This window comes from Leptosomus discolor, chromosome 1 (assembly GCF_034619465.1).
Source record: "Leptosomus discolor isolate bLepDis1 chromosome 1, bLepDis1.hap2, whole genome shotgun sequence".
Taxonomy (NCBI): Eukaryota; Metazoa; Chordata; class Aves; order Leptosomiformes; family Leptosomidae; genus Leptosomus; species Leptosomus discolor.
The window spans coordinates 185,898,412-185,911,010 of record NC_141391.1 but is presented as its reverse complement, the minus strand read 5'-3'; positions in this window follow the sequence as shown (position 1 = coordinate 185,911,010).

Sequence of the window (12,599 nt, the reverse complement as noted above, 5' to 3'; positions counted from 1 at the left end):
ATTTATTTCACAGACCTGGTACAAAACACAAATCCAGGTCATTATAGTTTGAATCTCATTCAAGATAGTGTTACATGCTAAATTTGCTTAACACAAGAAATATGATGCCAGCTTTAGCACAGTTTAGCTATATTACCATTCAATACAGCATATGCTAACCATACATTAAACTTTCTATGGGGCTTTGTGGTAAATACTTACAAATGTACAATTGTTTAGCTACGCATATTCACTGCTGCTATTTTAGCAAGAAATGAATTGAAAATTCCTTAAGAAAAAGTAGGTTTTGTCAAGTATCTGATAATGAAACTTTCCAGTTGCTCCTGTAAGATATGTCTCTCCTGCTGTTGTCACTGTTAATTTAAAGCAAAGTTGTGTGGGTTGAGCTCCAACTGCATATTCAGTCAGGCTTATTATACCACAGAGCAGTGAGTCATGACTGGGGCTGATAAAGGCAGATGCTGTACTTTCCTTTCTGTACTGAGATTAATTTACATTTTAATTATGTTTTGACAGTATAGGTGGCCTTTCATTAGTGTTACAGGGCTGCAACATCACTCGAAGGTGGAACCAGCACACAGTTTCCATCACATGTGGGTTTCCTTTGATACTGCCCTGGCAGCACTGGGAAGGAACCACATTCTGCATCCAGGTCGTAAAGGAGCAACGCCGTTGGGCTCCACGGGGTTCTGCTTCTGACAGTCTACTGGTACTTTCTCCTTCCCATTAGCGCATAAAGGGATGAAAAATGCAATCTAAGCATCATACGCAGACCATGCTGTAGATAGATGCTGGAGTAATCACTCACCTCAGCTGCTGAGCCGGTGTTGGGTCATCAGGTTCAAGAACTGGTAGCAACTTGCTGATGTATCACCAGGAAAACAAGAAGTACAGCAGAGTTGGTGCGAAGGGGAGAGCTATTTGCTGTTACAGAAAAGTAACAGTCCTTCTTCCTCTAGATCCACAGAGAAAGGAGGTGTTGTCCTCAGAAACCTTTCACTCCCTTGACTACTTCTATTGCAACGTGCTTTCGTGTTATTTTTTTCTGGGGGTTGCTTTAACCCTAAATGATCACAGAAGTCCAGTTCCACCCGATCATCCTCACAGACTACTGCAAAGATTTCTAAAAGATGCTGAGGATTGTTTTCAGAGAGAGGAATGCTTCACAGTATATATAGATACCAGATTTACAAATACCAACTAGCTTAATTAACAAAACCCACTCAAAAATCTTGTTCTGTTTTCCACATGTTCAATGTAAATATCTGTACCCTTATCCTTGCATGGGATTTCCCTGTTGAATAATACTATTGTTCATCTTCCAATAATATTGTTAAATACATAAAGCATAGATATTTTTGGTAAGGCTCAGGGATTCAGATAGAGATACAACATGAGACACAGTATTATTTTTCTTTCCATTATACTATGATTTAAACTATATTTGATTAGATTGGATTTAGAGGCAAATAATGTGAGTTTAAAATCCATTTTGTAAAAATCACATTCAATGCGTCACTCTTTCAGGTAAATTTTGCTCTTATGAAGTAATCTGCCATCTGTTGGATGTATTATTAATAACTGTGGATTTGGGGGTGTGATTTTTAACAATCAGTTGCAGTGAGTAAAATCACAGCAGACTCCCCGACACAACCTAAACTACAAACTAGACAATGCAAATCTGCATCTAACATTTGGCAAGTTGGACACAGGCCTTCTATTGTCTGGCTGTCTGCACAAAATTTATACTAGGCATGATTCAAAGCCTGTTTGTTACCAACCGGACTATCTGCAAAGCAGATTCTTTTTAAAATATGCCTTAAAATATAAATAAGAAATGTGACTGAATTGGAAACAACACTATGTTTGCATGAAAGGTTTGTAACAATGCAAATTAGAGCCCTTTTCAAAGTGCACTACTTGCCAATTAAAACAAAAATTCTGTATGTTCAAAAACACCAAATGGTTTTCATTCTGAGAATGAACTGATACGTTAAATGAGAGAGAAATTGCACAAACAACTTCTGCTGTCCTGAAATCCTGTAAACTAACTAACGCAGAAGAGCTACAACAGTCTAACATGAAAAATGCAGCAGGTCAGTGCACTTAAGGCTATACCCTTAGCTTCTCCTATCTTGCTCAGTGTTTCTTGTAGGACATTAAAAGGCTGAGTGAGAGGAAGCAGTGTGTTGGAAAGAACAAATCTTTTAAATTCATGATGATATACATGTAAGAGAAAAATATTTTGCATACCTCTAAGGAAAATAAGAGCTGCATGCTTTTCTTCAGTTGTCAAAAAAGTTGAACAGTAGCCCCCTAAAAAACGGAGAAAGATGAATTACTGCAGAGGGAGTACATAATGCTGAAGGGGGAAAGTACCTGCAGGAAAAATCTGTACAACCACAGAAATAAAACCCCACATAATCAGCATATGCCTTTATTTAGACTTGATACTTGAGACCTCGAAGTTAACACAAGACATCAAAGGCAATCTTGTTGCCTAATGAGAAAAAATGTGCAAATGAATGACCAGTCAGGTATCAGGAAAAACAGGGAAGATTTTAATCTGTTAACTATGCAAAAGTTATGAACCAATGACAGAAGAAAGCTTCTGTGATTTTTTTATTCTCTAAAAAATCTTGTATCCACTGTCCCCACACAAAAAACACGGCTAATCCTACTGACAAAATGGGAAGAAAGCCTGCTTCAAAATAACCTGTTGACATATGGAGAACGTTGGAAACAAATGCTGTTGAGAAGTAAGCAGAAGGAACATCTGAAATGAATCATTTGAAAGCTGAACGTATGTAGGTGGATCTGGCCAAATTAGACTTTGCTAAAGGGGAAGAAAAGCCTTTGAGAAAATAAAGGAGAAAGCAGAATGAGATAATTGTTAGGAAAGATAGTACTGTAATACTTACAGGGAATGGAAATACTTCAGCTTACAAAGTAAAAAGCAGAATTTATATAGGCAGAATAAAATCTTCATCTGGCCAAAAAATCTACAAACTCTTTCTCTTGAATTAATTGCAATTCTATTAGAAAGCATATCCCAGTTATCCAGCTTATCCATTTTCCATTAAAGCATATCCCAGTTAAGCTTAGGCAGCCTGTTTACAATATGTATAGACTTATGAAAGGATTTACAAATACACGTCATTTGCCAAAAACGTAAATTCAAAACATATTGTGTTGTATACAGGAACCATTTAGTCACCTGTGCTATTAGCTTGACTAGGTGACTGCTCACAGAACAATATAGCAGTTCCTGGTCGCATATCACGAGTGACTGCCAGAATGGCTGAAACCCCCAATGCCTTCAGAACCAGCACAGCAGTACTGTATTTGGCTACCGCTAAAAAGATTTGCCTTCTGCAGTAACCTCTGCAATAAATTGTAAGGAAACTGATCTAATTTTAGTTTCTAAATATTCTTCTTGTGTTATTCTGAGAAAAAAATATTGGCTGAGCATATATAGACATGGTTATACTGATACGTAGATTTTTTTTCCTTGCGAAATTTACTTGCAAGGTATCAGCTAATATGAAATTTATTACAAAGCAAGACACAGGATTTTGTAGTGTTTTTGTTGAGAGTAACTGAACTGTATAATTTTTTCATGAAGTTTTATGTAGAGATTAGGACAACTTCAAATGAACTGTGTAGAACAATTTACCGAGCTGAAGCAGCAAATCAGTGCAAATGACATAAATACAGGACTTGCTAACAATCCAGTTTGAATCACTGCATCTGGTTTCCAGAATATTGTATTCTGAAAATCAATAATATACTGTTATTTCTCATAAATGCTCTGAAATTAATTTAATAAATTTCTTTCATATTGGGCCTAAACATTCATGAAGTCTGTAATGTCTCCAGGAAAGCCATGATCATATTAATCATTGCAATTTCAAAGAGGTTCTGCTTATATCAGGTACATGAAACCTTTCCAAAATGTTGGCTAACAAGTCAAAGATGAGTAAGGGTATTATTTTATTTATCTGTTTAAACATTGGTTGGAAAGTGGCTGCCTTCTAACTTGTTAATAAAAAGTCCTCTGAAAGATATAAAAAAGACATGCAATTTAAAAGGGTTATCCAAAAATGTAATCATTTTTTTCACTCTTGCAGGTTAAGATATATAGGCAACATATGACACCAAACAAAACCCCCTGAAATGAATGGAATTTACTCTCGTTTTCCAGACATGAAGTATCTGCTACAGCCCTGACCTTTTTTGACATCTTGAAATGTAGAATTTTTATCTAGTGGACTGTTGAACTCTGCTGTCTGCCAAGAAGAAACTTGGTCCTTCGAGTTTTCTTTCATTCTAGAATAAGAACTTTAGATGTTATCTTGCTAGAATCATATCCTTATCCACCCTTTGGAAAGCTGGATAACAGATTTCAGGAAGGTGGCTGGTGCCAATTTTGTTATTACAATGTGGATTATAACCATCTGAACCATCTGCACCAGTTATAAATCCTAAATATTAGATATTCTTTTTCTTTGAGATTTTTCTTCTACCTGCATCATCTCACAAGCTTAAAGTGCATCTGTTTTGCTGAGGTATTCTGTGAAATGAAGAAGTTATTGCACTCATGCATTAAGTCTGTTCAAAATATCCAGGACTTGTCACACTGCCTATTTTTTCTGTAAAGTGTGAATTGTACTTTTGCAGCATGTGATAGTTGTAAGACTTCCCATCTGATCTAGATTTTACAGGTCTGAGGTAGTCTTTGATCTAATAAAAAATATTGTTCTTCTTGGTGGTCTGCAGTAGGATTTTCAGAGACCTCTGCCTCATAGCAGGAGTAGGTTTCTACAAAGCTGCAATTAGACCTTGCTCAGCGCTGTTTGATATGGTTGATTCAGCATATTTCAAAGCCCGGTTGGCTCCAGTAGGAATGGCTATTCCCTCTTCACCAAAACCTGTACAGATATTGCTTTTTTCCACAGAGGATCATTCAGATGATCATAGCTCATTGTCTTGAACAGGCATTATGGTCATTAATTTGCTTTTAAACATCTGCATCACAGCTTTGGTAGACCACAGGAGACAGTGACTACCTAAGTTTGCTAGAACAAGCATACTGCACATAATACCAAGGCTTAGGTGTTTATTTCCACCTGAAAAATCAATCACATCTGCGAAACTCCAGGCAAAATCACTAGCATTGCACAGCCATGTAGAAGCACTTTTGAAATTAGTATTTTAGGGAATGAGTGGGCAGTAGACAGCTGTCAGACCAAAGTCAGCTCCATGGTGCAATACTTTGTTCAGAAAGAGAGATCACAAATAATCAAAGTTTATACATACTTAAGTAAGTTAATGAAGTGTCCTATACTACCAAATGGTAGTTTCCAAAACTCCAAACTTACACTTTTTTAAAAAAGAGTGTTCTTTCTTAGTTCCTGAACACGTAACACTGCTTTTCTCTGTCCCAGATGGAGCACTAAAACATGCAACATGGTGTTGGGCTGCTTTGAAAAATACTTTTTAACTTGAACAGTGTGTCTAAAAACTTTAAGCTCCCCTAAACATGAGGTAAGAATGTAAGTCATATGTATCCGAGTAAATCCTAACTTGCAAACCAGCTTTGCTTACAAAATTTTTGTGAGAGGATACCCAACATGCTCACATTGGAATAGAGTTTAGACCAGGGCTGCTCCAAACTACATTAGCGCGCACATAATCTAAATGACTGGTTTGTCAGTTGTACCCATTGTGTTATTTTTGGTGAACATGGTTTTCCAGCAATATTTGCTAGTGTGCTAGGTGATCATCTCCTTTTAAGTCTTCAGAGTAAATCTTATACCTAAGAAATTATTTTCTCTTACCTTTCTCCAGACCTCACCAACAGACATTGAGTTTTCCTCATTTAGTATTGTTATTTCTCTTACGTATTCATTTGATGCTTTTGCAATTTTATCATGGGAATATCTCTATATACTGTACATGGTATAGATGGCTGCTGTAACCATGCTATGATGGCTGCTGTAAAAAATATACTGTCACAATTCCTAATCCAAAGTGGTTTTGATTTAAAAAGGACAAAGGCAGAGACTAGGAAAAGTTATTTAAGCAATACAGGTAATCTTCATGCATTGTATACCTTTGCAACTGTGGATTGCTGGAGTTTCGATGGCTCCTTGTGGTTGCAAGGAAAGAGATGAGGGACATTACACAAGTAAAAACTATGAAGGGACAGAGAAGGGAATTAGGTGCTGGAGAATGGGAAGCAGAGTGTACACGGTGAATAAGACTGAGCAGCTGAAAGCTGAGGAGAAGAAACACCCAACAACCAAGGTCAGTGGCACAAATGTTGAAAAAATACAGATGTTTTTCATGCTGAGAGGCACTAAACCATGGAGTAGTAACGCAATGCTACATTTACAATGCAAATGGAAGGATCTTTCTGGTAACAGGAACTGACAAAATGTGCAATGAGTGGTAAGCAGAAACACGTATGTCTGTTTTCCACGTTGTAGTCTCCATATTGATGTCAACCTTCAGCTGCCTCGATGGAAGCTCAACCGTGCAGCTGATGCTCTGTGTCCTGCATTCTCATGGTTTGTCTGTATCTCGGTAGGGTGCTCACCTAAACTTCTTGTATTTCTGCTTTTGAGACATTATGCTGTTAATGTTTCATCCAGGATTTTTTTTTATAAATCTCTCACGTACTTTCAGCAACTGCTTGTGTACATTGGCTGGCTTCCTGGAATAGTTTTGAATATGTTCCTTATGATGGGCATTTCCTTACCACTTAAAATGTGTCTTATAACAATAAAATTGCAATCTCAATTCTTAAAGTATCAAATGTTTATCTCACTTTATTGATGGTAAATCCCAAAAGGGCAATTCCAGAAGGCCCCAATAGCTCTAGAATAATTTAAGAGATTGTTGATTGGTCGCTGAGATCTGCCACCTTACTTTCCGGTTGTAACGTGTGTTTCAAATTTGTTCTTCCCAGTTAAACATAACTGAACTACAGTTATTGCATGACAACAACCTGGAAACCATCCAGCTTTCACTCATCCATTGGAAGACTAATTATATTGTATTAAAAGACGTATTTAAGTAATGCAAAATGGGCCCCTATAAAGTCTGTCATTATCAGAGTTCATATTTCATATTAAGTGTTTAACCCCACTCCATTGTTTGTCAAAATCAAACACACAAACGAAATGGCTTGCTGTCCTATGATTCATTCCCTCTCAAAGGAACCCATTGAAATTCCAGCATGCAGGTTATTTCAGCAAACATCCCTTCTGGCGACAGCCAACCTCCCCCTGATATCTCTGCTTTTGCTCATCAAATACTTTGTTCATTCACAGCTTTTTGAACACAGTTATTTAAATCACACCGAGTTGGTTGCCAGTGGGTTGGCAGTTCTTCCACCTTCTTGCAGAGGTCTGCCAGGCTCACTCCAGGGTATCCTGGAGCAAGGGCCTTGCCAGAGGCTCTGCGGTATTAACCACTGGAGACTTTTGGGGCCAAGGCATGGAGCAACAGAAATCTGCTGCAGGCAAATGGTAGGTTGTCCATGAGGTATCCTGTAGGTGGAAGGCAGCTGAATCATGGTCTGTACTGTGATTATGACTGCTTTTATAGCTGCCTGTAAATAGGACTTGAGAGATAACCTAAAGAGCCCTAAATGGTCTCTGATGCAGATGCACAAAAGCAGACAAACAAAATAATATTATACCTCACTGCAGCCAGGACTTTGGAGCACTCTCAAAATGATCAGACTTACTGCTATGCACTGTCCAGCTCATGCTGCCATTTCCTGCTTTATTGAGGAGCACCTGGGAAAGTGGCCAGGAACAAGCTGGTTTCTCCAAAAGAGACATTCAAAGAGCTCACTCTGTCTGCCAGTTTCCTCAAGAGCTCCTGAGACGCAGGCAGGAAGAGGGCTGAAGGTTGCATACCTTGCTGCAGCCCTCTCCCACATAACACCTTTCCTGAAGGCTCCTCAACCCCCTCTCAGAGTCTGTCCAAATGTGCACTCATCACATTCCTGGGCCGGGTGTAGCGCCCACAGGAAAGATCTGTAGGAGTCTTAAAACTAAACCATTCAGCAGAGGCCTTTTAAAATCCAAACTGTATGAAAATAAAAGGGCTAAATCTCGGAAATCCCAAGCCCAAGTAGAAAGTGTGGAGTTGTTGACATTTCAGACTCCCCTACAGATCCTTTCCATGGTAGCCCAGTTCATGGGAGAGCTGTGTTTCAGCAGATGCCCACGTTGCTCTTACTCTGTTTCCCCGGTGGCAGCGAGCATGGGTGTATATGCATAGCCCAGCCATAGCCAGGAGGCACTTCTCAGACATCAGGTCTCCTGGCCATACCACCTGCAGGACATCACCTTTCAAAGAAACTCAGGTAAAAGTTAACTTGCAATGAAGTCTGCAGCCACTAATCAATCCCCCACTTTTGGTGCTCCATTTCTATTTCGTAGGCCTATTGCACCTACCAGGATGAAACTTCTTTTTCAAATAAAAGTGTTAAAAAGTTACCACTGAATATGGTCAGACCTTAAGGAGTATCATAATTGTAGGTGCTTGTTACAGAGCTAAACCACCTCAATCAAGAATAATTCTTTCCTATGTTGAGACTGTGCTTGCAGAGTTTACCAGCTTCCTTGTCCTGGGAAAACTCAGCTCCTGGCTAGTAAGGAGCTGCTGGTGCACTTGAGCCCGTCGATAGCCTTGGAAGCTGCGGCCCAGGTCTCTTACTGGCAGCAGAATGGGATGAAAGTCATGGCAATGGCTGCACCACTGCTCGTTTATTCACAACAGCTCCTTTAAACAGAGACAAGTTAATACATTATGCTCATGCTAGAAATCTGGGGTCACTTACAGCAAGGTCTAGTAATGAAGCCCAGGAAGGACGCACATGTGGATCTTACTAGCAGGAGGAGGTGAGTTTCCTGCAAACCTAATCAAAGGAAGAGGAATCACATGATGTGATACTTACTACACTTGTGCTCTGTGAAACAAGAAAACGTATACACTTGGAGAATGATGTGTGTGAGCAGAAACAACTGTGCTTCAGCTCCTCCGTGTCTGCTCACCAGGACTCTGTTCAACACAAGATGATAACAAGTTAATAGGTATTTCCTGCTTAACAGTTACATGAATAAAAAGCAGAGCAGCACATGCCAGACATCAGCAAAACGTGGCCAGCTCCCAGCCGGGGAAATACACCCTAGCAACAGATCATAAACCAAACACAGGAGCAGCAACACTGGTGACCAGAGAGAGACAAAAGCTTGTGTAAGTAACAGAAACTCTCTGCATACTCACATGACAGTCAGCCCTCAAGATGGCAAGTACCTTCTCTGCGGCGATCAGATGAACTGACTGAAAACCAAACACAAGGAAACACACAGGGTTTTTTTCAGGGAGAAGAACTATTATGAGATACCCCAAGTCCAAATGACTACAGCTGCAAGAAAACAGCTGCACCAAGAAAAATAGCTTCCTCTCAGCCCCAAACCGATTGGCACAGCACATGCTTTAACAGCATCCTAGTTCTACCATCAAGATTTATTTTTTCTATTTTCACTACGTCAAAGAAGTGATTTAAGAGGTAACACTTGCTGGAGTGATTGCTGCCAGAAAATGTACTGAGTCCTCTCCCTTGGACTAATACTAACAGAAAATGCAGCAGAACTTAAAGCAGTGTTTTTGAGAGGCATGGGTGGCCTCCCTTATGGCTGTCCAGTGAAAATGTTTGGGATGTTAAATGTCATTAACTCGTCACTGCTTCAATTCTGCAAAATGACAGAGGGGACATGACAGGTAGGGATGAAAGAACAATCACTGCCCTCACACTCCATGTAGGGAGAAGGGAAATCTCCTTTCGGGGTCTGTAAATATCTTAAGTTGAAGAAGTTTGAACATTTTACTTCAAGAGACTAAAAATAAATATTTTAATATTTCATTTTGAAATAGTGTATTTCCTTTTAAAAGAAATACGCATCTTATGGAAAAGAAAAACTTGCAGAGCACATAAGTAGGAAACCCAAGCAGTACTACAAAATGTTCCACTTTAGGTCTGGAAAAAAGTAATTACTATGCATCTTTTCATTGCCATGCCTGAAGTGATACCAGTTATTAATTTAGCTTGGTAAGAAAACAAAAAGTCCTGAATATTTTTCAAATTAAGCTCAACTGCAAAAATTCTTTGAACCATTTCCTTCTAATTTGGCGACAAGTCCACTGTTTGCCTGGTTTTAATGAAGACTTGAACAACCAAGTGTAGTGACATTTCATTTAGGGTATGCACATTTGGAATGGTTTTTCCCAATTTTTTTTTTGCAGCTGACCTTTGCCCAGCAAAAAAACCCAGCAGACCTTACAGCCTCCCCAGTGCAGTGCAAGAGCATGTTGGCTTCCCGGCCAAGCCCAGTGACATGACTCAGTCTGGGCAGCTAATGTCTTTGTCCCCGTCCCTCCTGCCCACATTGCCACCTGTGGCTGGGTGACCCTGTGCAGGGAGCACATGAGCAAACAGGGGAGCAGGTCAAGGTGGGATCAGCCCCCAGCTTCATTTCCAGGAGCAGATGGAGAGGCAGGCTGCACCAAGGTGGAGCAGTGGGAGCAGGGCACAGCGGGCAGCAAGACCACGGAGCCACTTTGACATGGCAGGGCTGCAGTATCCACCCTGTGTCAGGGCTCCAGGGCAGGACTGTGTTTGGAAAGTGAGCTTGACAGACCACTATCCTCCCTCCTGCCTCAACAGCTAAAACTGTGATGTTTAAAAGAACGAAGAAGAAGAAAGTAAGGAAAATAGCAAAATAAGCAAGTAAGAGCAGCCAAAACCGAGCTGATGTTCTCTGATCAGCCAGGAGGATCTCTGACCACCAGTTTTTCCTATACCCTGCATCATGTGTCCAGCTCCTCTTCCTGTGCTCTCTGGTCAGAAACACAGCCAGTGGGGACGTCCCCAGTGGGACGGTGCAAGGACACTAATGAAGTTACCAAAATGGGACTTTGGAGACCAGAACCTGTCACTGGCTCACTCATAAGCTTTTGAGTGGCTGCAGGCAATTTCCCAGGTCTTATTTCATTAAAGTCGTTCCCCAGGAGCCGAACTTAATTACTTCAGTGGGATTCACGTATGTTCTTAAGTATTTTCCTGAATCAGGACCTTAATTGCTCTGTGCCTTTGCTCCCCATCTGCAAGATAGGTTTAACGTTTGCTTTCTTCCACTGTCTGACTATTTAGATTTACGTTCTCCTATTCAAAGCCTGTCTCACAGTCCCTGAATGCTCAGCGCTTTGTCCGATAAGGCTGGGGTTTCACTTGAGCTATTTTGGACCTTGTCACATTTCATGCTTACGGAAGACTCGGCCCAAAACCTGGTGGCCTTTGTGCAGCTTTCCTGTCTCTAACAGTGGCAAAATGTGTTGCTTGTTGATTTGGGAGCAAAACAGCAAGCAGTATTTTTTACTTTAGCTCCGTTACAAATAGAATAATTACATGGCACTTTGAGACAATTTGCTAAAGATGCTCACACATTTCAAGAGGATAAAATTACTTTATCGAAAGCAATTACAAAATAGCTAATTAGTGAAACTTACTGTGAGCTCTTACAAATGTGTTATGTGGAGATGTTGTTTCTAATGTCAGACAAGTCTCCAGTTTGTGAGTTATCTTCAGGTGATGAAGAAACTCTTCTAATGCAATAAATACGTTGTTTTCAAGTGAGACATTCTTAGCCAAGGTGTTCATAGATCCCCAAATTACCATCAGTGTTCCTGCCACATGCCTTCCCCACAGCCTCATCACACCGTAACTTTGTCTCTGTCAGGTGAGTAGCAAGATAATTACTAGAGCAGCTGGGCAGCAGCTTCATGTGAGGAAGGACAGCCAGGACATTAGCACACTTAACATAAAACAGTCTTAGGGTGCGTCCCAGGTGAATGTGCTCGCTGCTGTGCTCTCCTCGGAGGAACTCTGCTGCATACTCCAGGACCAGTGGCCACAGAAAGCAGCTCTGAAAGAGCTTTCTAATTCTGATATAAGGATTAATCACCAATTAATTCTTTCTGTCATCTTCCTGCAAGCTGACAAAAGACCTGTGGGGGAAAAAAGCAGTTATCTTGGCCCGGCTGGTTGTTAGGTTGTTTGCTGTGTGAGACAGTGGGATCTGTGAAAACAGAAGAGACTGCATTTCAGTGATGCATGTTTAGATTCCTCTAGCTGATAAAAAATGAACAGATTATTGACAATATGTCTTTTTGCAGAAACACTTCTTTAAAATTCTATGGGGAGAACAATCATGTGTGAAGAAAAACACAATTTATGGGTTATTGGGGTTTTCCTTTTATTTTTGGACAAAAGGTATCCATTATGTATGAAATAATTGTTGCAGGCTGTGAAATTACTATTAGACATAAGTGATGGACAGGAGTGACATAGTTTTAGAGAGTTAATAAAATACAAACCGGAGATAAAGTGAGTCCCTGGGTTTTTTTGTTGGAGAGCTGTTAAAGTAATTGCTGGCAGAACATTACACCTCAGTGTAAATCTAGGGACGTTTTGCAATAAATAACTTTTATAAAAAAATCCAGACTGTGAATCTAGCATA